General features: G+C 47.6%; 1 protein-coding gene across 1 annotated transcript in view; it reads left to right on the top strand.

The window, feature by feature from the left end:
- Positions 1-295: 295 nt before the first annotated feature.
- Positions 296-23,799, top strand: part of LOC120991014 (microtubule-associated tumor suppressor 1 homolog) — a 100,323-nt gene continuing 76,819 nt past the window's right edge. The window contains exon 1 of the mRNA XM_040419904.1: positions 296-791. The gene's annotated coding sequence lies outside the window, so the exon portion shown is untranslated. The remainder of the gene's footprint in view (positions 792-23,799) is intronic.

The raw sequence follows: 23,799 nt of genomic DNA on the forward strand, positions 1-23,799 counted from the left end.
CAGGTTGAGCATGCCTGATCTGGTATGTTATATTCTTACTTTGATACAGAAAAGCATAAACCCTAGATTCTCCTTCCGCCATACAAGAGGTCTGATTTAATAGCGGGTGATGTGATGGTGGGTTGTCTCCTCGCAGCAGTGCAGGTGTTAATTCTAGCCCTGCTCTCCTCTATGCCAAGTGTTCTCCTGAGTTGTGGGAGGTAAAAGTGCTTACTGTGCATCCTCTTTACAAGACTCTACAAGGCAGATTATAATTAGACACAGTTGACTAGGAAGCTGAAGCGCTGGTGGTCTCCAGCACAGAGCACCCAGGCAGGAGTGTTTTTAGAGCCTTCATCATCTTCATCTCTACCAACTTTTTGCTCCCCTTTCATTCGTGCATGCTGTCCTTCATTGTCATTGCTAGGCAACTGGGAATGCTGACATGCCTGCGCCCTAGTTCCACCCCCTTTGTCCAGCGACGACAGGCTCAGCGTTGGCCCCGTGCTGCACATCCCTGCGGACCTTGATCTTGGGATGGAAGTCCTCCTCATCATTGGTGTCTTCATCTGACCAAGGGCTAAACCTGCACTCTGTGATCTGGCAGTGGGCATGACTAAACGCTGGCAGCATTTCTGAAGGAAATTCTTTCTAATCCCTGAGCTTCGACTGCTCACTGCTGCCTTAGAAAGTGCCTTGTGAAAAGCTCTCCAGAGCTGGAAATACTGCAGTCCCCCTCGTATGGAGCAGAGGAGGGGGACTTTCTCTCAACCACCGAGGAGGCTCTTTTGTCTGTCCAGCGGAGGAGAAAGGTGAGTGGTCTTCACCATTCCTTCTGCCAGGCATGCAGAGAAAGGACATGAAGCCCTGAGGGACTTTCTCAATCTATTTCCTAAAATCCAAAGGCTCCTGCAGTGACGTCTGCACAGTGCCTGGAGTCCCCGGCACAAGCCCCTGGTCTATAGATGGAAGGAGGACTGACAAAGGGCATAGTCCTTGTAGCTGCAGTCGGACGTCTTAGAAATGCCGTTAAATTCTTTCTGTAGGGCTACTTTCACACTCACGTTTTGTGCGGATCCGTCATGCGACTGTCTAAACACATTTTAAGCGTTCTCATGTGTGTGTACTCTAAGGTCTCTCCCTGCCTGCTTTTATGGGCTCGGATATCTCGGAAAGAATGCTCGATCGTTCTATGAATTGGATTGAGAGTCCCAGCGGAGAGACAAATGTGTGAATGCTGGGACCATACTGTGCCTATAGCTGGCGGTCTAGTTTAGTGTTTTTTATTTTATTTTTTCTCTTCTCCCTGTTTGTGGTGGTGTGCTCGTGACACGGTCTCACTTCTATTATAATCCTCATCAACGCTTGGCTCTGTCAGCACATACTGGAATGCTGTGCTGGGGCGAGGGACGGCACCATCTGGATTGGTGAAGTGCTTTACCTCCCATCCCAGCTCCTACCTATAGGCAGGCACCATGGAGGAGGCACATAAACACGCTCCTGCCAAAGTCTACGCAGATACTAAAAAGTTCTGCAGAATCTCAGCCCTGCATCCCATACGCAATTCTAACTAGAAGACCAAAGTGTAAGAGGATTTTTTTTTTTTTTAATGAAAATGATTAGACTTGAGAGGCTGTGTTCACATGTGAACAGTTATGTCTGGCCGGTTGTTTTATGCCTGAGACATTTGATCCATTTGTGTCTGGTGCATTGGCGTATCTTCCGTTATAATGATGGCACCGTACCGTGCTATACAGTACCGCGCTATTTTGGCCATACATCATTATGCCTGGGACAGATAGAACTGATGCCTGACTGTGCGCTTTATGTACTAGTCTGCCATTCATAGCTGGATGGAGAAACATCTGGCATCACACGTGGTGCTTCTGAAGAAATGATCAGATCGTTTGCTCTTCCTTATTTTTGTACGACGTTGGATGTTTTCAGACGGGTGTGAACAGGGTCGTAGTTTGAAAGCTCTTAATCCATTTTTTATGAGGCTGTGATTTAAATTAATTTCTGCAAATTCTAATGTGTTTATGCTTCTTAAAGACCTTGATCAGTGTATATGTAGGGTTGTGTTCAGATGCAGCAGATTTGTCGTAGACCTTTTTGTGCGTGCACAGTTCAGTTCCATTCATCTAAATGTAAGGTTGTTCCTGCACCATGTGCATTGCCTTCTGCAACAAAACAACCACATGTAAATTTACCCTTGCTAGGATTTGCTCTTTATTATTAAACCCGTTTCCAATTCGAATGTCTGTAAATGTTCCAAGGTCACCAGAATGATCTATGATGTGGAGTTCAGGATTGTAGACCCACGGTCAGGCTGGAGCTTGGTGCATCATCGATCACTGATGCAGTGGGTTTAGGACAGTTGAGCAGAGGTCTATTCGGAAGTGCAGCTATCACACAGACCACACACGCTTTTCTGAAACTGGCCTTAAAGCTCCTTTACCTGTCATGACTGTGCAGGCAATTATCGAGAGAAACGGGTTTGTTCCTGATAATTGCCTGATTTTCATCAGAAATGAGAGCCAGATTTACATTCAGCAATCGCCTCTGCTACTGTGATCACTATTCCCCCCCTGGTCAGCATCAACAGCGCTTTCTCCCAAGGAGTAGGTGCTTGTCTGTTCATTAAGTGATCAGCTCCACCTTTACACTGGGCAGATAGTGGAAACGAACGTTCCTTCCTGATAATTGCCCTAATGGTCGGCCCATGTAAAGGGGCCTCTAGTCTCACCTGAGGGTGCTGCCACACGTTCAGGTTTTTCTATGCAATTTTGGAAGCCAGAACCAAGAGAGGATTCATGAAGTGAAGGTTCCCTCCTGTTCTGATCCACACCTGATTTTGGCTTAAACTGCATCAAAAAGCATGAATGTGTGGCAGTACCCGGATACTTCAACTAAGTATCTACTCCTCATCTACAAACATGCTAAATCCCCACAATGAGGGCCTCCTGGTCGTTTTCTGCAACCACCTGAGCTCTTTGCTTGGGGTTGACTTTTTACTTACTGTATGTATTAGGGCTTTATCAGCTTTGTTTATGTGAAGGTTTAGGCTTCATTCACATATGAGGCCCGTGTTCCCTTACATATGTTGTCCAAATGTAGGCTGAAAACTTGGGGCGATGTGTTCCATGCTTCTGCTGCTGGAGTCTGATTGTCAGCACAGATTTTTATTCGGTTTTTGTTGCACTTCCGCACGTAATTTGCTAATGATACAGTACATACTGCGATCTACAAAATCTTCACCACAGGTCAGTTTGTGCATGGAAGCTTTAGATTCTATTTAGTACTGTATTATGCTGCAGACAACAATCTGCATGTTTTAGAGTACTTTCACAATGGCGTTGCTGGATTCCGGCAGGCAGATCCGGCAATTTGTATGTAAACGGAAAGCATTTGTAGACTGATCCGGATGCGGATCCGTCTTACAAATGCATTGCTATACCGGATCCGTCTCTCCGGTTTTATCCGGAAAAACTGAACCGGTATTTATTTATTTATTTATTTTTTTTCATTTTTAAAGGTCTGCGCATGTGCGGACTGGAAGAACGGATCTGTCAATGCGGCAATTTTAATGTTGGATCCAGCATTCCGGCAAGTGTTTAGGATTTTTGGCCGGAGAGAAAAATGCAGCATGCTCTCCATTCAGAATGCATTAGGATAAAACTTATCCTAGGACGGAACTCTATACCGGAAAACTTTGACCCAAGTGTGAAAGTACCCTTATCCGCACATAATACGAACTGTGCGCAGGTTGCCTTAGGGGTAGGTTCACATGAAGATTTTTGGGGCAGATTTTCCAACCAAAGCGAGAGTGATTCCTTTTGAATCCACTTCTGGATTTTCTACATTTTAGCAGGCACATTTATACATTTGCCATGACTTGAGAGGTGTCGTAGAGAACTCTTGGGAATATCTGGAGTCATGGCCGTCTGCTTACAGCCCCCCATAATTAATGGCTCACAGCTATAGTACAGATTTTCGTGGTATAGTTCTGTGATGGGGCACCTATAGACTTTTATATAGGCCCATACAGAAGGGCAGATGGGTTTTTGTACACCAGTTCCAGAAGTTACATGCTCTGTACCACTAAGGGCTCAGCGGGGGTGCTAGGTGTGTCATAGGTCATCAATATGAAACTCTAGGAAAACACATAAAAAAAAAAGCCATGTCTGTTTTAGTAAATAGTACATTTCTCGTTAAATAGCCATTCGGTAGCATCTTTTCTTACATCTCTGCTAGTGCCGCTCCTCCTACAAAGTGATGAAGAACATTGGGTATTATCATTTCTCATGTCCAAGGGGCATGTCCCTACAGTCAGATGCTGGCATCACTGACTGGACGTTGTTTAGCGGCACACCTAAACACCGCCTACTAGTAACACCCAGTTGTCAATTCATGCATTTCAAGTAGGAATAACTGAGCAAAGGCACAATGCAGAGTGTCCAAGAAACAATGCCTTAGATTTTTTTTTAGAGGATAAAAGTAGATCCTGAAACTGACATGACAGGAGAGCTGAGAGGTCCTCCTAAAATCGGATCCTTGTAGACTTGTGGCATTTAACACCTTCTCTTGGGATCTGTGTGCACAAGTCTGAAATACTGTACCAATATCACGGTTCACATGCACACCATGCCATCGTGTACCTTCCCTAGAAGCTCCTACAAGCGTTTTCAAGCAGTTCTCGTCCACTTACGAAGAAGCCATATGGCAGTTTTATGTGGATTTTAACTAATCCCCATTGACTTATATGCCGTGACCTGAAATGCCATTTTTCTTCCATGGTCTGCGTATGGAAATACCTCTGCATGAGTACATGGCACAGTGTATGAGCCCGCAGACAGAAATAGTCTCCGCTTTCTCTCCAAATGTCTATACCCACCTCCATGGTGCTTGGAGGCCACATGCAGGCTTGTTTTCTGGGGTTTAGTATTACATGCAGTTATCAATCTGCTATTTGCCCCTGCCATATAGGGTCCATTCACTTGTCCGCAAATTGATTATCCGCAAAACGTGTACACCGGCCATGTGTGTGCCGCATTTTACTGTAGTACTCACCATTGTAGTTAAGGACCTGACCTCAGGTTTGACTGTAGTAAATTTTTTTACTGATGTGCTTGTCTTACTTGTTCTTCCAGAACGTTTCCTGATCACACTCCATTGTCTGCATGAGTTATTTTAGACACTGTGCCAATAAATGTCGCCTGATTAGCATATTTCATTAAGTGATTTCCTAACGATTGCCACGTGGTGTGATCATTATAGTTAACCATTACTGGTAGCATATGTGACCTAAGATGACCAGAATTAATTAGATGGAAATCTATCAATGCGTTAATCACCGATGGCTACTGGTGACCCTTTAGAATATCTGACTTCTAATTGTGTCTATGTGACAATGGACTATAGGGTGAAATCTGTCTAAATGACCACCTCCTTGAGAAGACCATCGTCTTGAAGACCCTGGATTTCCTGTGATGGATTTTTAATGCCATCATATTTTATAAATTCTTGTGTTTTCTTTGTGAAGACCCCATCCCACAGAACACCACTTTTCGATGCAATTTTGGGTGGTAACTCAGAGGTTTCCTGGTATTGGGGTTGGTCCTGTCCAATGTGTTTCTCAATGAGTAATAGTTCTGGGTCTTAAATAGGGTTGTTTTGGGTATGGAAATTTTGATACCCAATCAATACTTTTATGCCAGTATCTTTTCGGGATGTTCCTTTTTTTTATACTGGGCTGTGCTGCTGTGCTACTGTGCTACTGTGCAGTCTAGTATCTCCTCTTGTGAGAGAACATGGCGCTCGGCGTATGCTATGTTCTGTCTGGCCAGACAGTGGAGAAGGAGGGAGGGACTCCCTCCCTCCTATGACGTGGCCGCCGCTGAGCCGAATAAAGTGAGCGGTCTCTGAAGCTGCCCGCACCACTGCCACCAATTAATGTGTGGCTAATTAAAGCAGGAGGTGGAATGGGGAAGGTAATAAACTGCTGCGCCGTCTGAGCTAGTGAGCTCGGCGGACGGCAGCGGAATCCTCCTCCTCCTGAGTGTTTTTGTGTCCTCCCCAGAATCGGCCTGAGCCCCAAAGTCAAGCAGCCAGAATAGCAGGTACCAGGCCTGGCCACAGATACAGGAGGAGGGTGCGGGAGGCAGATGCCGATGGCAGAATCACATAGCTGGCACCTGTGGGGTTAACTGCCACTGATCGCAGCACCCGCCTCTTGTATCTGTATTAAAGGTTAATTATTATTGGTGCCGCAGTGGCCACAGGGTCCCCTCTCCCCTCTTCATTGGAGGTACAGTGGCAGTTGTGATTGGAGCCCCAGCAGTGTAATCCTGGGGCTCCGATCGGTTACCATGGCAGCCAGGACGCTACTGAAGCCCTGGCTGCTATGGTAATCTCCCTGCTGCTGTGTGTAGTATGCACAGGGCAGCGGGGGGAGTGTAACGTCCTATTCACCCTAATAGATCTATTAAAATATCCCAGTTCTAGCCCCTAAGGGGGGGGGGGGGGGGGGGGAATTATTAAATAAAAAGTAAAAATAAAAAACACAAATTAAAGGGGTTCTGCATATTTTTATTTTTTTTAACTGATCTATCCTCTGGATAGATCATCGGCTTCTGATCGGCGGGGTCCGACACCTGAGACCCCCGCCGATCAGCTGTTTGAGAAGGCTGTGGCGCTGGCAATAGCACAGCGGCCTTCTCACTGGTTACCGCAGGCCCAGTGATGTCACGACTAGTATCAATGGCCTGGGCGGGGTTAAGCTCTGTTCACTTGAATGGAGCTTAGCCCCGCCCAGACCAGTTGATACTAGTCGTGACGTCACTGGGCCTGTGGTAAACAGTGAGAAGGCCGCGGCACTTCTGCCAGAGCTGCTGCCTTCTCAAACAGCTGATCGGCGGGGGTCCCAGGTGTCGGACCCCCGCCGATCAGATGCTGATGATCTATCCAGAGGCTAAATCATCCGTTTAAAAAAACTGCAGAACCCCTTCAAGTATAAATGGCCCCCTTTCCCAATTTTACATATATAATGTATAAACAATAAATAAACATATTACATATCGCCATGTCTGAAAAGTCCAAACTATTAAAATATTAAAACAATCTCCTATGTGGTTAATGCCGCAACAGAAAAATAAATAAATAAAAACCCCGCGATTCACAATTTTTTTTTATTTTATTTTATTTTTTTTAGTCCCCTTGTCCCCCCCCCCCAAAAAAAAATAGAGTATGACTGTTCGATTATGGGCCGGACGTTCCATAAAATGCGGAATGCATGCTGCTTTTTTGGTGTATCGAGTATCGCAATACTTTTTTATGGTATGGAAACCGAATCAAAATTTTGGCATCGCAAGAACCCTTCTTAAAGGGCTTTTCCAAGAGTGTGCTGTCCGCATCCGTTGCTCCGTTCCGTGGCCCCGCAAAAAAAATATAACTTGTCCTATTCTTGTCCGCGCTTTGCGGACAAGAATAGGCATTTATATTGAAGGCTGTCTGTGTTTTGCGGATCCGCGATTTGCGGACCGCAAAACACTCCACGGTCGTGTGCATGAAGCCTTACTAGGACAGTGGAGGTAAGTTCCTGTGCAGGATGTTTTCCCTTAGGGTAGGTAGTGTCCACTTGCTGTAAGGCCAGTTTTCCCTTCAATTGTGCCTTATATCATAGTCATTGTTTTGTTCTAATATTTGGGCCCATTTCTGTTGTGTTTTTGTTGTAGTTCCCCCCGACTTATCTGTATTTATTAAGTTGTGACAGTCTATGCATACAGTGATATATTTACAGGCATGGTTGGAATTTCACCATACTATGCGTCCTATGTTATAATACATACTTCTTGCTATTCGCTATATATTTGTTGGTCAGATCACAAATTTGGAGCTGTAGCATTGGTTGTAATGTCCTACCGTGTGAGAGAAGGTGACGTTAGTAAATTATTACCCGAATGCATCTTGTGTAAGCATTTCAGCTTAAAGATGTCTTCTGTTCTATAATGGCTCATTCACATGTCCTTTGTTCGGCCCTTCCGTGCATTAGGGGCAGCAATTTGCGGATCCAGACCCTTTCTACTTAAACGGGTCCGTGATCTGTCCGAACCGCAAAAAATAGAACCTTTTCTATTCTTTTGCGGTGTGGGGGCACTGACAGAAATCCCACGGAAGCACTCCATAGTGCTTCCGTGGGGTTCTGTGCCTCCGTTCCGCACCGACCTTCCTGATTGCAGACAGATTTGAAGTGAATGGGTCCGCATCCGTTATGCGGGGTGCACACAGCTGGTGCCCGTATATTTTGCGGACCCTCTGTTTGCGGGTTGGAATACGGGCATGGTCGAACGGCTGTATGAATGAGCCCTAACAATGATGTGAATATAATTTTTGCTGACTACAGAAATTTATCTCTGACATTGGTGTGGATCCCACCTCTGGGACCCATTACTACTTGGCATGTGCAGTGCGCTCTTTTACTTTGGGGGCCCTGTTCTAGAGATGTCTGCGGGTCCCAGAGGTGGATCCCGCACTTATCTGACATTAGAGGCATATTGCGTCATGTCTGAAATGGCTAAAAAATGTTTGACCAAAACACTTTGGTTACGTATATTATTTCTATCACTTTCAGGACTAAATAAATACTGGTAATAGTCCCCTGAAATGTACAAGAGCGAGATAACCAAATCACGTTTATGTCTCAAGTTTCTCTTTTTTTTTTTTTTTCCTGCAGATTTCACAAATTTATATTGCTTTTCCGTGAGGTTTTAACAATTGTGGCAAAACTACTTGATCGCAATGTGTAAGAGCGCCTTCAGACACGGCAGATTGCGTTGCATAAATTTCTGAATTTTGAATGAGCCTCGCAGAGATCGATGTGCTGGTCACCAAAACTATCCCTTTCTGTCAAATGGAACAGACTTTCCAGTTGCAGGAATATCTGCAACAAAATCTGTCATGTGTGTGGGCTTCCTTAAAGGGGTTGTCGGGGTTCAGAGATGGTTCTCATGCTCCGATGCGCAGGGCATGGGCTCTTTTGTTTTCAATAACACACTGCCGGGTGGTAACTTCCGCCCGGCAGTGTGTTCGGTGACGTCACCGGCTCTGAGGGGCGGGCTTTAGCTCTTCCCTAGCCATTTTACTGGCTAGGGCAGAGCTAAATCCCGCCCATCAGTGCCGGTGACATCACCGGGGTTCCTGTCAGCCCCATGGAGAGCCACGGTACGTCACCGGAACTCCTAAAAATGCCTTTGCCCTGCGCAATTTAGCGCAGGGCAAAGGAGAGCATCGGAGCATGAACTGCTCCGATGCTCATGACAGGGGGGCTGCCAGGGTGAAAATGGAGGGATGTCCGGGTTCAGCTCTGAACCCGGACAACCCCTTTTAAAGGGGTTGTCTCTTCATGGACAATGGGGGCATATTGCTAGGATTTGCCCCCATTGTCTTATAGGTGCGAGTCCCACCTATATTGAGAACGAAACCCCACAAGTGAAGGAGGGTGCACTGCGCAGCCGCCCTTCATTCATTTTCTATGGGGCCGGCGAAAGTAGCCGAGCACTAGCTCGGCTATTTCTGTCGGCCCCATAGAAATGAATGGGAGCGGTGTCTGCGCATGTGCGGTACGCTCCCATTCACTTCTATGGGGAGCCAGCTTGGTGAGGGGCTCTGTTCTCGATATAGGTGCGGGTCCCAGCAGTGGGGCCCGCACCTATAACACAATGGGGGTATATCCTAGTGATATGCCGCCATTGTCCATGATGAGACAACCCCTTTTAAAGCAGTTGTCCAGTTTTGGGAAGAAAACGGACGACACAAGGGATCCTCCTGTAAAAAAAGAACTGAGCATTATTTCCCTGGCAAATCCTCCACTCCAACGCTAAAACACTTTAGGCAGGTAGTCCCCTTTGACTGTACAGGTGCATAGAAGTAGAATAGAAGAAGTCCTAGAAAAGTAGGCCTCATACACACAAACCTTGTTTAGGCCCGCATCAGAGCTGCATTTTTTGTGGTTTGGCTGCTGATCCATTCACTTAAATTGACCCGCAAAAGATGCGCTCCATGTGCTGTCTGTATCCGTGCCTCCGTTCCGTGGCCCCACAAAAAAAATGTCCTTTTCTTGTCTGTCACGGAGCGCACACGGCCGGTATCTGTGTCTTGTGGATCCGCGATTTGCGGACCACAAAACGTGGTACGGATGTGTGCTTCAGGCCTTAGATTCCTGTTACTGCTTTTAGCATTATGCACACGGTAGGTTTATGGTGATGGTTGATGGAAATGAAGCCATCGTCTTTCTTTGCTTATTGCTCATTTCCCAGGTTGCGAATTCTGTTGTGACGCTTTGCTAATGGCCTGTAGTAGTTCTTCTCCTTGTTCTTTGCTGGTGATCAGCTGCGTTTGTCCTGCAGCACATTTAGTGAGTCCCTGGACGCCATACTGTATTTAATTGTATCCTTGCTAATGACTACTGTCCCAAGCAAAGCCATGTCCTGCTCCACATGTGTCAACTAGGACAACTCCTAATCCTGAGGAGGCATGTGTGGAGATTCCTTCTGCTTGTCGGCTGTTTATGGAGGGTGATAAAATGATGTGAGGTCAGGCAATTAGAAGGCCTGATGACGAGCTAGGAAAATTTATTTATGAGCTGGTAAACGTTTAATCCCTTGAGAGGCAAGTAATGACTGAGACATGAGACACATCTGGTGTGATTGCCATTATATATTTCATGCATATTAGATGCTTAAAGGGGTTGTCTTCAGCAAATGGCATTTATCACGTAGACAAAGTTCAAGGTGTTACTGGGACTTTTAGGGCTCATTCACACGAACGTATTGTGGACCGCATTTGCGGATCTGCAATACACGAGCGCCGTTCCGTGGGCATTCTGCATCACGGATGCGGACCCGTTCACTTGAATGGGTCCGCAAATCGGTAGGTGCAGAACGGAAACACGGACCGTAACACTACAGGAGCACTACGGACCGCAAAAAGATAGAACTTGCTCTATCTTTTTGCGGAACGGACGGATCACGGACCCATCCAATTGAATGGGTCTGCGAGCCCATGTGGCTACCCCACGGACGGTGCCTGTGCATTGCGGTCTACAACACGGGCTTCGTGTGAACAAGCACTTATACTGATAACCTATCTTGATAAGGTCTCATGCACACGACTGTTGTGTGCATCCGCGTCCGTTCCGTCATTTTTCAGTTCAGCGGAGGTCCCATTCATTTCTATGGAGCTGTGAAAAAAAACGTATAGTCCTCCGTTTTTTCTCTGTGATTCCAGTCCGTCAAAAAAATATAACCTGTCCTATTCTTGTCAGTGGAAAACTGAGGACAGACCCATTCAAGTCAATGGGTCCGTAAAAAAAAAACTGATGCACAACTGGTATGTCGTCCGTGTCAGTTTTTTTTCTACAAGACCTTGGTGCAATAAAATTACACTTTTCATTAACCTTCCTTTTTTTTTTCCCCTGTCAGACAAAAAAAAGGAAGACACAAGGCAACACAACTGAAGCAAAATCTGACACTGACCACTGAAGCCAAATTACGGACAGTGAAAAAACACTGTCGTGTGCATGAGGCCTAATACGAACGCCCAGTGCCTTTTGAAACAGCTGATCAGTGGGAATCCTGGGTGTCAGACCACCACCAATCAGATACGGATGATCTATCCTGAGGATAGGTCATCAGTATAAAAGCCTCGGAAAACCCCTTCAATACAAGGCACTCATGTATTGTGATTTATCCATATTGCCTCCTTTGCTGGCTTAAATCCTTTCCATCATATTATACACTGCTCGTATCCAGGGGTTATGACCACCCTGTAACCCAGCAGCGGTGCTCGTGCTTGCAGACCATAGGAAAACGCACCAGGCTGTCTTGCTGGCACCGTGGTTGCACACATGGGCACGCATGTGCAGCAGCTTCCGTCCTAGCCACCTCATATTTGCACTGCAGCAGTTGCAGAAACCCCTGGATACAAGCAGTGTCTAATACATTGGAAAAATGATTCCACTTCCCTGGCCCTTGCTCCCTGCACTGCCGCAGCTGCTTCTTTCCACTTCACCAACATGACTGCCCAGAGAGATTGACCTCTGTAGGGGCAGGAACAGAGAGAGGTTAAAAGGACCCCTCCCACCACCATTCACCAGTGTGTTCCTGCCCCTATAGTGGTCAGGACAGAGAAAAGTCCTCTCTGGCTTTCAGGGAGGTGAAGTGGATAAGGACCTCTCTTTTATTTTTTTCTATACCTGGGTGACCGCATCGGTGGTGAATATTGCCTCCCTTGCAGGCCTTTCATCCAGGACCGCGTCCCCTGCTCTCCGGCGGACTTGGTTCCAAAGCTGACAGGGAAATGCCGGGGTCACGCTCCCTGTTGTGGGAAGCCTGCCCTGAGCTGCCACTGGGTCGCCTACCTCTCCGTGTAGGTAGTTGACCGGAAGGACGTTATGCGCAGGCGCGCGTCTGACGTCGCTTCCGGGCCGCCGGGCGAAACCTGGAAGTGGACGTCTTTTGCAAAAACAGCTCACAAGCACTTTCCTGCTGCGCTCTCTGCATCGCTCTCCGCATCACCAGACATGTCGAACCAGGACCAGGAGCCGCAGCAGCATGTGTTAGGCTGGCCGCAGGCTAGCCTGGATTTGTGGGAGGGGCCGGTACCTGTCTTAAGCAGTCCGGCTCTCCCAGGCAGCACGTCTGCATTCGGACGTCTGCTACTTCCGGGTGTGACGTCATCAGCAAGCGTCCTGCACGAGTCGGATCTCAGAGAAGTCGGGTGTACCTTTCCCTTCAGTCTGCAAGCTGTTCAGATCGTTTTCCAAGATAACTGGTTTGTTTGGGGAGCGTGGCAACGTGGAGGAGGGTAGGAGGGTGTGTAGAGAGGGGGAAGTGTGCCGGAGGATCGCTTCTCCTCACTGCGTTCAGGCACATGCAATTCAAGTTTTGGCACCAGGGGGCAGCATTGTCACATAGTTGGAGCTCATTGCCTGTTCAGCACTCTCAGCATAACCTGTATCTAAGTTCATACAGGGGCTGCGAGTCATCTGGGCTCAGCAGGTTAAACTCTGGCAGCTGGGTCCTGGTACCATTACTGAGTTGATTACTTACAAGGTTGCTGCTTGTGCACATGTTTGACACTCATCACATACACTACATACATACCTTAGACACATAGTTCGCACATCAGGCAGTTTGACGAAAAAAAAAAAAGAAAGAAAAGGGTACAAGTGGATTGTTAAATAAAGTAAAAAAAAAAAAAAAAAAAATTTTGGGGGATTTAAAAAAAAAAATATATAAAATTTTTGGGGAACCTTTATCCACCAAGCTTCATCCATACACCTCTAGCATAGGTACATCCGCCAATACAGCTACACGCTCGCACGACATACACACCCTGTTTCATCTCGTAGACTAGTGTCATACGTCATAGGGTTTGTTTTCCACAAATCCTATACTTACATACATCACCTACCACGTCTGTAGGTTCGTTAGCCCGCAGTATTCGTTTTTAATTAATCTGCTACGTCACAGATTCACACAAACTCGGGCTCGCTTCATACGTCAGTGGAAACGACTATCATACTCCCTGTCAGCCTCAAAGGCTTTTCGTTCAATCATTTCACGCTGCTGGGGGGGGGGGGAGGGAAGGGGAGGGGCTTAGATTCCGTCATCTTGTCTGTCAGCTTACGGGCAGCAGGTCGTAGGGTTAACAGGTTGTTTTTTTTTTTCTTTTTCTTTCTTCGCTTTTTTTTTTTTTTTTTGTTGTTGTTTTGTGGTGTTTGTTGTGGTGTTTGCAGTGGTCTACGCCATCTGCAACTTCAGCCAGTGCAGGCTCCTGCATGTCTGTGCCACATGTTTTAGGGCACATCCGGTCACGGTCTGCACATTGAAGCCGGCGTGACTGAGCCGGGTGAATGTGGAGGCACTAGACCAGCTGCTGTGGCTTCATCCGGTTCAGCCGTTCCGTACATTCCTGGTGGAAGGGTTTTCACGGGGGTTTCACACTGGGCTCATCACCTTGCCCCAGCAGACTCATGAATGCCCCAACTTGCAGTCGGCTTCTAAACATGCTGGTCTGGTGGATTCACTCTTGGCAGTTGAGCTGGACAAGGGTTTCATCATTGGTCCTTTCCAGTCCCCTCCTTTCTGCACTTGGAGGGTGAGCCCGGTGGGGGTGGTGCAGGGAAAATATTCCAATAAATTTTGTTTGATTTATGATTTGTCTGCTCCACATTCTTCCCACGTTCCAAGTCTCAACTCGTTGATTCCATCCGAGGAATTTTCCTTGAAGTATACTTCCGTAGACCAGGCTATCCAGGTCATTCTTCAGACAGGCATGGGGGCTTGGCTGTCCAAAGCAGATGTCTCTGATGCGTTCAAACTAGGGGTGCACCGAAATGAAAATTCTGGACCGAAACCGAAACCGAAAATTCAGGATGCCCTTGACCGAAAACCGAAACCGAAACCGAAACTGCCTTTTTGCCCAAATACTTTTAAAATACTTTTTTTTTAATGATTTTATTAATAATTCTTTTTCATGAATGAAATTCATCTGTGGGTGGCGCTGTTATGGAGAGGGGGATCTGTGGGTGGCGCTGTTATGGAGAGGGGGATCTGTGGGTGGCGCTGTTATGGAGAGGGGGATCTGTGGGTGGCGCTGTTATGGAGAGGGGGATCTGTGGGTGGCGCTGTTATGGAGAGGGGGATCTGTGGGTGGCGCTGTTATGGAGAGGGGGATCTGTGGGTGGCGCTGTTATGGAGAGGGGGATCTGTGGGTGGCGCTGTTATGGAGAGGGGGATCTGTGGGTGGCGCTGTTATGGAGAGGGGGATCTGTGGGTGGCGCTGTTATGGAGAGGGGGATCTGTGGGTGGCGCTGTTATGGAAAGGGGGATCTGTGGGTGGCGCTGTTATGGAGAGGGGGATCTGTGCACTGTTATGGAGAGGGGGATCTGTGGGTGGCGCTGTTATGGAGAGGGGGATCTGTGGGTGGCTCTGTTATGGAGGGGGGGGATATGTGCACTGTTATGGGCATAACAGTGCACAGATCCCTTTCCCCATAACAGTGCACAGATCCCTTTCCCCATAACAGTGCACAGATCCCTTTCCCCATAACAGTGCACAGATCCCTTTCCCCATAACAGTGCACAGATCCCTTTCCCCATAACAGTGCACAGATCCCCCCTCCCCATAGCAGTGCACAGATCCCCCCTCCCCATAGCAGTGCACAGATCCCCCCTCCCCATAGCAGTGCCATAGACCGATCCCCCTACCCATAACAGCCCCGGCCCTGCTGCTCACAGCATCACTCACTGCATCTTAATTTTACCTTACAATCGTGAGGCTCCAGTAACTAACAACTCTGCAGGCAGAGCGGAGGGCGGCGTAACGTCACTTACTCACGTGACGCACCTGCTCCGCCCACTTTATGAATGAAGGAGGCGGAGCAGGCGCGTCACGTGAGTAAGTGACGTTACGCCGCCCTCCGCTCTGCCTGCAGAGTTGTTAGTTACTGGAGCCTCACGATTGTAAGGTAAAATAAAGATGCAGTGACAAAGTAAACCGCCCGCCCGCAGATGGTGGGTGACAAATCCCACACCCCATATTTTCGGCCGATATGTAACAATATCGGCCGAAGTGGATTAGGTGCATTTTCGGCCGATATTTTCGGCTGCCGAAATTTCGGTGCACCCCTAGTTCAAACTGCTGCCCATTAGCCCATCTCTCTGGCAGTGGCATGGCATCAAATGGAGAGATGCGTACTATTTCGCCACCAAGTTGACGTTTGGTTCCAGGAGCAGCCCCAGTCTGTTTGACAGGTTAGCGCAGGCACTGGAATGGATTTTGTTGGAACAGGGTTGCCAGAATGTCATTCACTACCTGGATGATTTTCTGTTGATCGAAGAACCCTCACAGGCGCCTGTTGACTTGCAGGTTCTCTTGTAGGTCTTCAAGGAGTTAAACATTCCAGTGGCCGAACACAAAACAGAAGGGCCTGCGCAGGTTGTCACGTTCTTGGGGATCTCTCTGGATTCACGCGCCATGTCAGCCAGCCTGCCACAAGACAAACTCGACAGAATCAAATCAGGTGTCCGTTCCTTGCTCATGTCTCAGGTTTGCACCAAGAGAGAATTGCAGTCTCTGTTGGGCATGTTAAACTTTGCCATGAGGATCATTCCTCAGGGTAGATCATTCATTTCAAGATTGCTAGTCTTATTACAACAGACCAGTGATTTGGACGCATCAGTGCATCTTAATGCGAACGCCCGAGCAGATCTGTTCATGTGGGACAGATTTCTCAGCGGGTGGAACGGCATTTCCATGTTTATTCCGAGGGCCACTTCTGATTCTCCACACGTATTTTCAGGCGCGGCTGCCTCTGTAGGTTTCGCGGCCATATTTGGCTCACATTGGTTCGCCGGCTCATGGCCCACACACGTGCTACAGTTGCCGGGGTTTTCTCAGACGTCGGCATTGTACGAGATCTATCCTATCGTAGCAGCTGCTATAGTCTGGGGGCATAGGTGGTCGGGTCACACGGTGGTTTTCCACACTGACAACATGGCGACCGCAGAGATCATTAACAAGGGCAGATCTAAATCGTTACTCATCATGTCTTTCATGCGTAGATTGACCTGGAGAGCTCTGGGGGTTTCATTTTCATGCCCTGTTTTTGGACGGGGTCAGCAACGTTGCAGCTGATGCTTTATCTCGTTTTGATTTTTCTCACTTTTTCTTACAGAACCCAGAAGCAGACTCAGTGGGCACCCCGGTACCAGACTGGCGGCTGCTGGTCTTGGATTAGACTCTCTGATGGTGGTCGCCAGTTCACTCATTACCAAGTCTTTGTCGGCCAGTACGTTGCGGTCGTACCGCCGAGCGTGGGTGGTTTTTTCAAACTTTCAGTTGGCATATCCTAGAGGTGACACAGGTCAGGTCAAGTATATGGTGGCTTTCGTGTCTTATTGTCATTCGGTATTTGCTTTATCCTACAACACCATTAGGCTATATTTGGCTGGGGTGCAGCATTTTTTGGCACTTCAAGAGCCAGACAGACCCTCTATATTTTCAGCTCACCCGATCAAGGCCATCCTCAGAGGCATTAAAAAAAGCCAGGTCACGGTCAAGTCGGTCCGTCGACCTATTACGGGGGACACGTTTCGTAGCCTGTCGGAAGTTCTCACATTGTCACCATTCGGAGTCCTTCCCAGCCTGGTGATCAAGGCGGCGATGTACTTGGCGTTTTACGGGTTTTTAAGACCAGGTGAAGTGACACAGGCCAGACAAGGGGCGGTGGCTCTCCACAAGGGAGATTTAGTCAGGATGGGCAGTAACTTTCATTTGCAGTTGCCTCACAACAAAACAAGGCAGGTAGGTCCCGGCCATGTAGTTAAGTTCTTCCAGACCACAAACGCATGGTGTCCAGTGACAGTCTTGGACAACCTCTTGCTGGCCCTTAGTCTTCACAGCCCCACCGACCCATTACTTCCATTCCCTGTTGGTCCACTGATGTCCAGCCAGTTCATCAAACATATTCGCATCCTGTTGACCAGTGTAGGATTGAATCCGGCTCAATTCTCGGGGCATTCTTTCCGCATCGGTGCGGCATCCGCAGCGTCCAAGCATGGAGTCCCTGTGCATATCATCAAACACTTGGGGCGCTGGCGCTCGGGGTGCTTTGTACGGTATATCCCGGAGCCACAAGCGGAGCTGGTCCAAGCATTCAGTACATTGGCAGAGTAGCACCTCAGGCCAATCCTTCCCTCACTGGTGGGTTTTGCCCCCTTTTTCAGGCATACCGACCTAGTGAGGCCAAGGCACCCCTCAGGCCAATTAGGTAGGGGGGTGGTGGTTGGGCATCTTCCACTCGTTTAGGTCCTGACCACAAGTGTTAGGCTGGCCGCAGGCTAGCCTGGATTTGTGGGAGGGGCCGGTACCTGTCTTAACCAGTCCGGCTCTCCCAGGCAGCACGTCGGCATTCGGACGTCCCCTGCCCACCCGTTCCCATTCTTCATTCAGTCATTCAACCATCACATTCAGGGTATGCCCCCTTTTTCAGGCATACCGACCTAGTGAGGCCAAGGCACACCTCAGGCCAATTAGGTAGGGGGGTGGTGGTTGGGCATCTTCCACTCGTTTAGGTCCTGACCACAACTAATGTTTATGCACCTATACTGGATCGACACAAAATTGATGGGCTGCTCTCTCACTTTAGGCCAAACTTGCTTTAAAAAAGCCCAGGAAGATCGCCAGATGCATCCAGTGCTCCGTCAGGCTTCCCGATGATTATGCTAAGAAACTTTGCAAAGATTGTATTGCCAAGTTGGTAAGATAAGAACAACTCTCAATTATGCAGGAATTTAGAACTATGATTTAGGAGGAAGTTAGATCTTCTCTAGCCTCCCTCCTTGAAGATACCCTGGGGGCTCTCCCACCCAAACTGCCCAGAATGGCGGACATTTCCTCCTCAGACTCCGAGGATTTGGAGGGCGAGGCCTCATCCTCCAAAAAGGAGGACGACGAGTACCCCCTATCAGAGGGCGAGATCGTTGAGAACTCTAAAAAAAAAATTCTTCTTCACTCCTAGCGAGATGAGTGACCTTCTAAAGGTGGTCAGGGGTACAACGGGGGTGGAGGACATCCAGCGACCCCATACAGTTCAGGAAGAGATGTTTGGGGGATTGAAGGTCAGACGCTCCCGTGTATTCCCCATAAATGAAAACATTAAGGAGATGGTGATGGATGAATGGGCCCATCCAGAAAAGAAACTAGGGATTTCCAAGGAATTCAGGAACCGCCTTGTATTTGACCCGTCAGACTCTAAGATCTTTGACGAAGTCCCCAGAATTGATGTCCAGATGGCCAAAGTTAATAAAAAAAAACTCGCTACCATTCGAGGACTCCTGTCAGTTAAAGGACACCATGGAAAGGAAGGCAGACAGTCTATTAAAAAAATCCTGGGAGGCAGCTATGTTTAGTGTTAAGACCAACATAGCCGCTACTTCAGTCGCCAGGTCTATGTACCTGTGGCTGAATGAGTTAGAAAATCATCTAATTAACAAGACGTCCAGGGAACAGATACTAGACTCTATTCCCTTGTTAAAATCTGCCACGGGGTTCCTAGCGGACGCCTCCGCCGAGACAATTAGATTCTCGGCCAAGAACGCGGCTTTCTCCAATGATGCCCGGAGGGCACTTTGGATGAAATCTTGGTCAGGCGACATCTCATCCAAAATGAAGTTGTGTTCTATAGCCTTCTCGGGCGAATACGTGTACTGATAAAAAGAAAGGGTTCCCTGAAGAGAAAACCCCTAAAAAGAAACCCTCATTTCGTAGTCAATACTCCCAAAATAGCTCCTTATGTGGAAAAGATAAATCCGGATGTTGGAGTTACCCAAGAGGGGGGAAAGGTAGAGGGTACCTCCTTAATCCCCAGAACAAGGGCGGTGAGAAACAGTGACGCTAGGATAGGGGGAAGACTATCCCAATTTTTTTGCTCAGTAGCAGCAGACTTCTCCCAACCCCTGGGCGCAAAAACTTATCAAGAACGGCTACAGGATAGAGTTATATCCCCCCCCCCCCCATCCAAATGTATTTCTGATATCTCACCACTCTTCCCCTTTTTTCAGCAGAGCCAAATTTGGAAGGAGGTCCAGAATCTTCTGGACTTGGGATTAATGGTTCCTGTTCCAGAACTTCAATGGGGGCAGGGATTCTACTCCAACCTTTTCTTAGTAAAGAAGCCGGGGGGTTCCTTCCGCATGATTATAAACCTCAAGAGGCTAAACAAATTCGTAATTTACAATAGGTTCAAGATGGAATCCCTAAACTCTACCATTCCTTTAATTCAAAAAGACGCGTTCCTTTGTACAATCGACCTGAAGGACGCATATTATCATGTTCCTATTCACATCCAGTCTCAGAGGCTCCTGTGTTTTGCATTGAGGGATCACAGAGGGTCTGTACACCATTTCCAGTTTGTGGCTCTCCCCTTCGGGCTGGCCTCAGCCCCAAGGATTTTCACGAAGCTGGTGGTAGATATGCTCGCCTCCCTGAGGTCTCAGGGGGTGACTGTTGTTCCTTACCTAGACGACTTTTTGCTGATTTCAGACACTGTGGATCAGTCTATAACAGATCGAGAGATCTTCTGTTCCCTTCTGACAGCTCTAGGTTGGGTTATGAACCTAAAAAAGTCATCCCTTGTTCCAGATACCAGGGTAAAATTCCTAGGGGTATTGCTGGATTTGGTAAAACAGACAACCTTCCTTCCAGCAGAAAGAATTCAGAACCTTCAGTCCTCAACCAGGGCCTTCCTAGGATTTCGCTCCTTCTCTTTCAGAGAAACAATGAGCCTTTTAGGTCAAATGACAGCCTGTATGGTAGCAGTCCTTTGGTGCCAGGCCCATTACAGGGCCCTTCAGTCCTGGATTCTTAGAAGATGGGACAAACATCTGTCCTCTTTGGACAGAAAGATCCTGATCCCGAGCCACAAAAAATCTTCAGTCCGGTGGTGGCTTCAAACAAAAAATCTAAAGAAGGGCATGGTCTGGCTCAAAACCCCAGCAGTGCATGTTCAGAAAGATGCCAGCGTAAAAGGATGGGGCACAAAAATATACTCCGACCTCTACCAAGGAGACTGGTCTCCAAAAATTGCAGCTCAGTCCTCAAACTACAGGGAACTCAGGGCAGTTTGGGAGACAATACTAGCAGCCACTCCAAAACTAAAGAACCAACATATAAAAATCTATTCAGACAATGTAACGACCGTGTCCTACCTCAAGCATCAGGGGGGCACACGGTCTCAAAAACTAGAAGGTTTGTCCAGAAGAATCTTCCTTTGGGGAAAAAAAATGTAAAGTCAATATCTGCAATTCATTTAAAAGGAAGCCTAAACAGCGTGGCGGACTTCCTCATCAGGACCACCTATAGACCAGGGGGAATGGTCTCTAAGCATCGACATCTTAAATCTAATTGTCCAGAGATGGGGCCTCCCAATGGTAGATCTATTCGCTACAAGGAAAAACGCAAAGGTATCAACCTTTTGCTCCCTAAACCTGAGGGACATGCCTCTAGCGATTGACGCCTTCTCCCTGCACTGGAACTGGGATCTTGCATATGCCTTCCCTCCGTTCCTGTTAATCCCAAGGGTTCTCCAAAAAATCTTTAGGGACAAGGCCAGAATAATCCTGGTCACCCCGTACTGGCCCAAGAGGAGCTGGTTCTCGATTCTAACCAACCTCTCCCCACAGGAAGCATTTATTCTCCCAAGGAGGAAGGATATCCTGATCCAGGGGCCGGTTCTCCATCCTCATCCAGAAATCTTGAACCTCTCGGCTTGGATCTTGAGTCTGACCTTCTATGACGCAGAGGTCTCTCAGAGGGTGTGATATCTATCTTGAAGGCCGGCAGAAAGAAGGTGACTAACTCCATCTATTTGAAAATCTGGAGAAGATTCTGCACCTGGTCAGGTGACGAAGCCCCAAACCAGACTAAACCAAATATACAGAGGATCCTGGACTTCCTGCAAAAAGGACTAGAGTCTGGGTTAAGTCCTTCTACCCTTAGAGTCCAGGTCTCAGCGCTTGGTGCCTATTTTGATTCTGAATTAGCGAGCCATAGATGGATCCAAAGATTCCTGAGGTCTGCAGCCAACTAAGACCATCTCTCAAATCAAGGGTACCTACCTGGGACTTTAACACTGTCCTTAGGGGACTTGCAGGTCCGCCTTACGAACCCTTGGACTCGAGTTCCCTAAAGCATCTTTCTCAGAAGGTGGCTTTTCTTTTAGCTATAACATCAGCAAAAGACTGTGCAAGATCCAGGCATTGTCAAGAAGACAACCATACATCACAATCCAGGAGGATCGAATTACCTTGAGGCTAGACCCGACGTTTTTGCCAAAAGTAGTAACAGACTTCCATAGAAACCAGGAGATCGTTCTTCCCCCTTTTTGTGAGAATCCTAAAAATTCTGGGGAGGAACGATTCCATACCCTGGACGTCAAACGAACAGTACTAAAATACCTAGAGCTCACTAGGGACCGAAGAAAGGTGGACAATTTACTAGTACTCTTCTGTGGTAAAAATAAGGGGAAAGCAGCTTCCAGATCTACCATTGCCCGATGGGTAAAACAGGCTATTACAGACTGCTACAAGATCGAAGGCATCAGTTGTCAAGACGTCATTCGGGCTCACTCCACGAGAGCCATATCTGCCTCATTTGCTGAAAAGGCAGGAGCTTCCCTAGATCAGATATTCCAGGCCGCAACATGGTCCAGTGTAAACACTTTCATCAAACATTATAGACTCTACTTATCCAGGTCTTCCGACCTGGCCTTTGGTCGCAAGGTCCTAGAGGCCGTTGCCCCACCCGAAGACGTATATAATCTGTTATGTCTCTCTTGGCTGTCATGGTGGTCAAGTGGAAAGCTGGAATTTGACTTACCGGTAATTCATTTTCCACGAATCCACAATGACTGCATGATATTCCACCCAAAAATTATTATAATGACTTGGTATGAGTTAATACCAAAAAAACAACTTTGAGTTGTTTCACTTCTTAACCGGAGGTTGTGGCACTATAATCTGGAACTCACTGGTGAATGGTGATGGGAGGGGTCCTTTTAACCTATCTCTGTTCCTGCCCATACAGAGGTCAGGGGTCAATCTCTCTGGGCCGTCATGGTGGATTAGTGGAAAATTAATTACCGTTAAGTCTAATTCCGGCTTTCCGTGCGTGGATGAAAACATTTTGTGTTGGGGAGGAGCAGCCCCCCAGTGTCACCTGCGATGTTAGGGAGGCTCGTCGCCGTCATTGGCTGCTTTCACCCGACACCGGATGTTTTCATCCACGCATGTGGAGCAGCAGTTGCTGCAAAGTGGGGAGCCAGTTTGAGGGGCCCAGGCCTATGGGGGCCCATTTTCCAGCCTCGGATAACCTCTTTAACTTTTAAATTTCTAGTAGGAACAACACAATGCAGAGTTAATAACTAGATTGCGTTATATCACAGAGACCTTCCCCAAACATTGCACATGCCTTTTTATGAAGATGCCAAAAAATGGGCTATGGGAGAAAAATGGCCCACCCAGAGCATGCTGTGGTTTGAACAAAACCTCCCCTAATATGCTTATCAAAAGTGGTGCATTGGAAAGCTGGCTTAGTTAAACTTGGCAACCAATTAGATTCCACCTTACATTGTTTTCTAAAGTTTCTTTGGAAAATGAAAGTATCAATATGATAGTGTTTATTTATTTTTTCTTTGCACCATTTTTAGATGCCATATTTAATTTAAAAAATAACTTTCAAGGGGTTGTCCGCGTTCAGAGATGAACCCGGACATACCTCCATTTTCACCCAGGCAGCCCCCCTGACTTGAGCAACAGAGCAGTTCATGCTCTGATGCTCTCCTTTGCCCTGCGCTAAATCGCGCAGGGCAAAGGCATTTTCAAGAGTTCCGGTGACATACCGGGCTCTCCATGGGGCTGCCAGGCACTACAAACCTCTCCAAACCTGGAAGCCCTGCATGGGTCAGTCATCGATGGCATCCCTTAGGGGGTAGTCAGTGTTGCGCCACCCCACTCATTGCCCTAGACAGAAGGCCTGGGCAAATAGGTGTCTGTGTTTAAATATGTAAAAGTCCATGCAAATGTGCCATCATAAAACAAGTACCCCAGGGTCCCCATTACCAGACTGTGTTGTACTTTGGGCTTTCAGCCTATCTGACCTCATGGCTTTGATCGAGAAGCCCCAGGTAGCCATTGGGCCAACTTGTGTATGCCCAGTTTACCCAGTCATTACCAGTGGCCCGGGCTTGGCCACTGATCA

This window comes from Bufo bufo, chromosome 2 (genome assembly GCF_905171765.1).
Source record: "Bufo bufo chromosome 2, aBufBuf1.1, whole genome shotgun sequence".
NCBI classification, from domain to species: domain Eukaryota; kingdom Metazoa; phylum Chordata; class Amphibia; order Anura; family Bufonidae; genus Bufo; species Bufo bufo.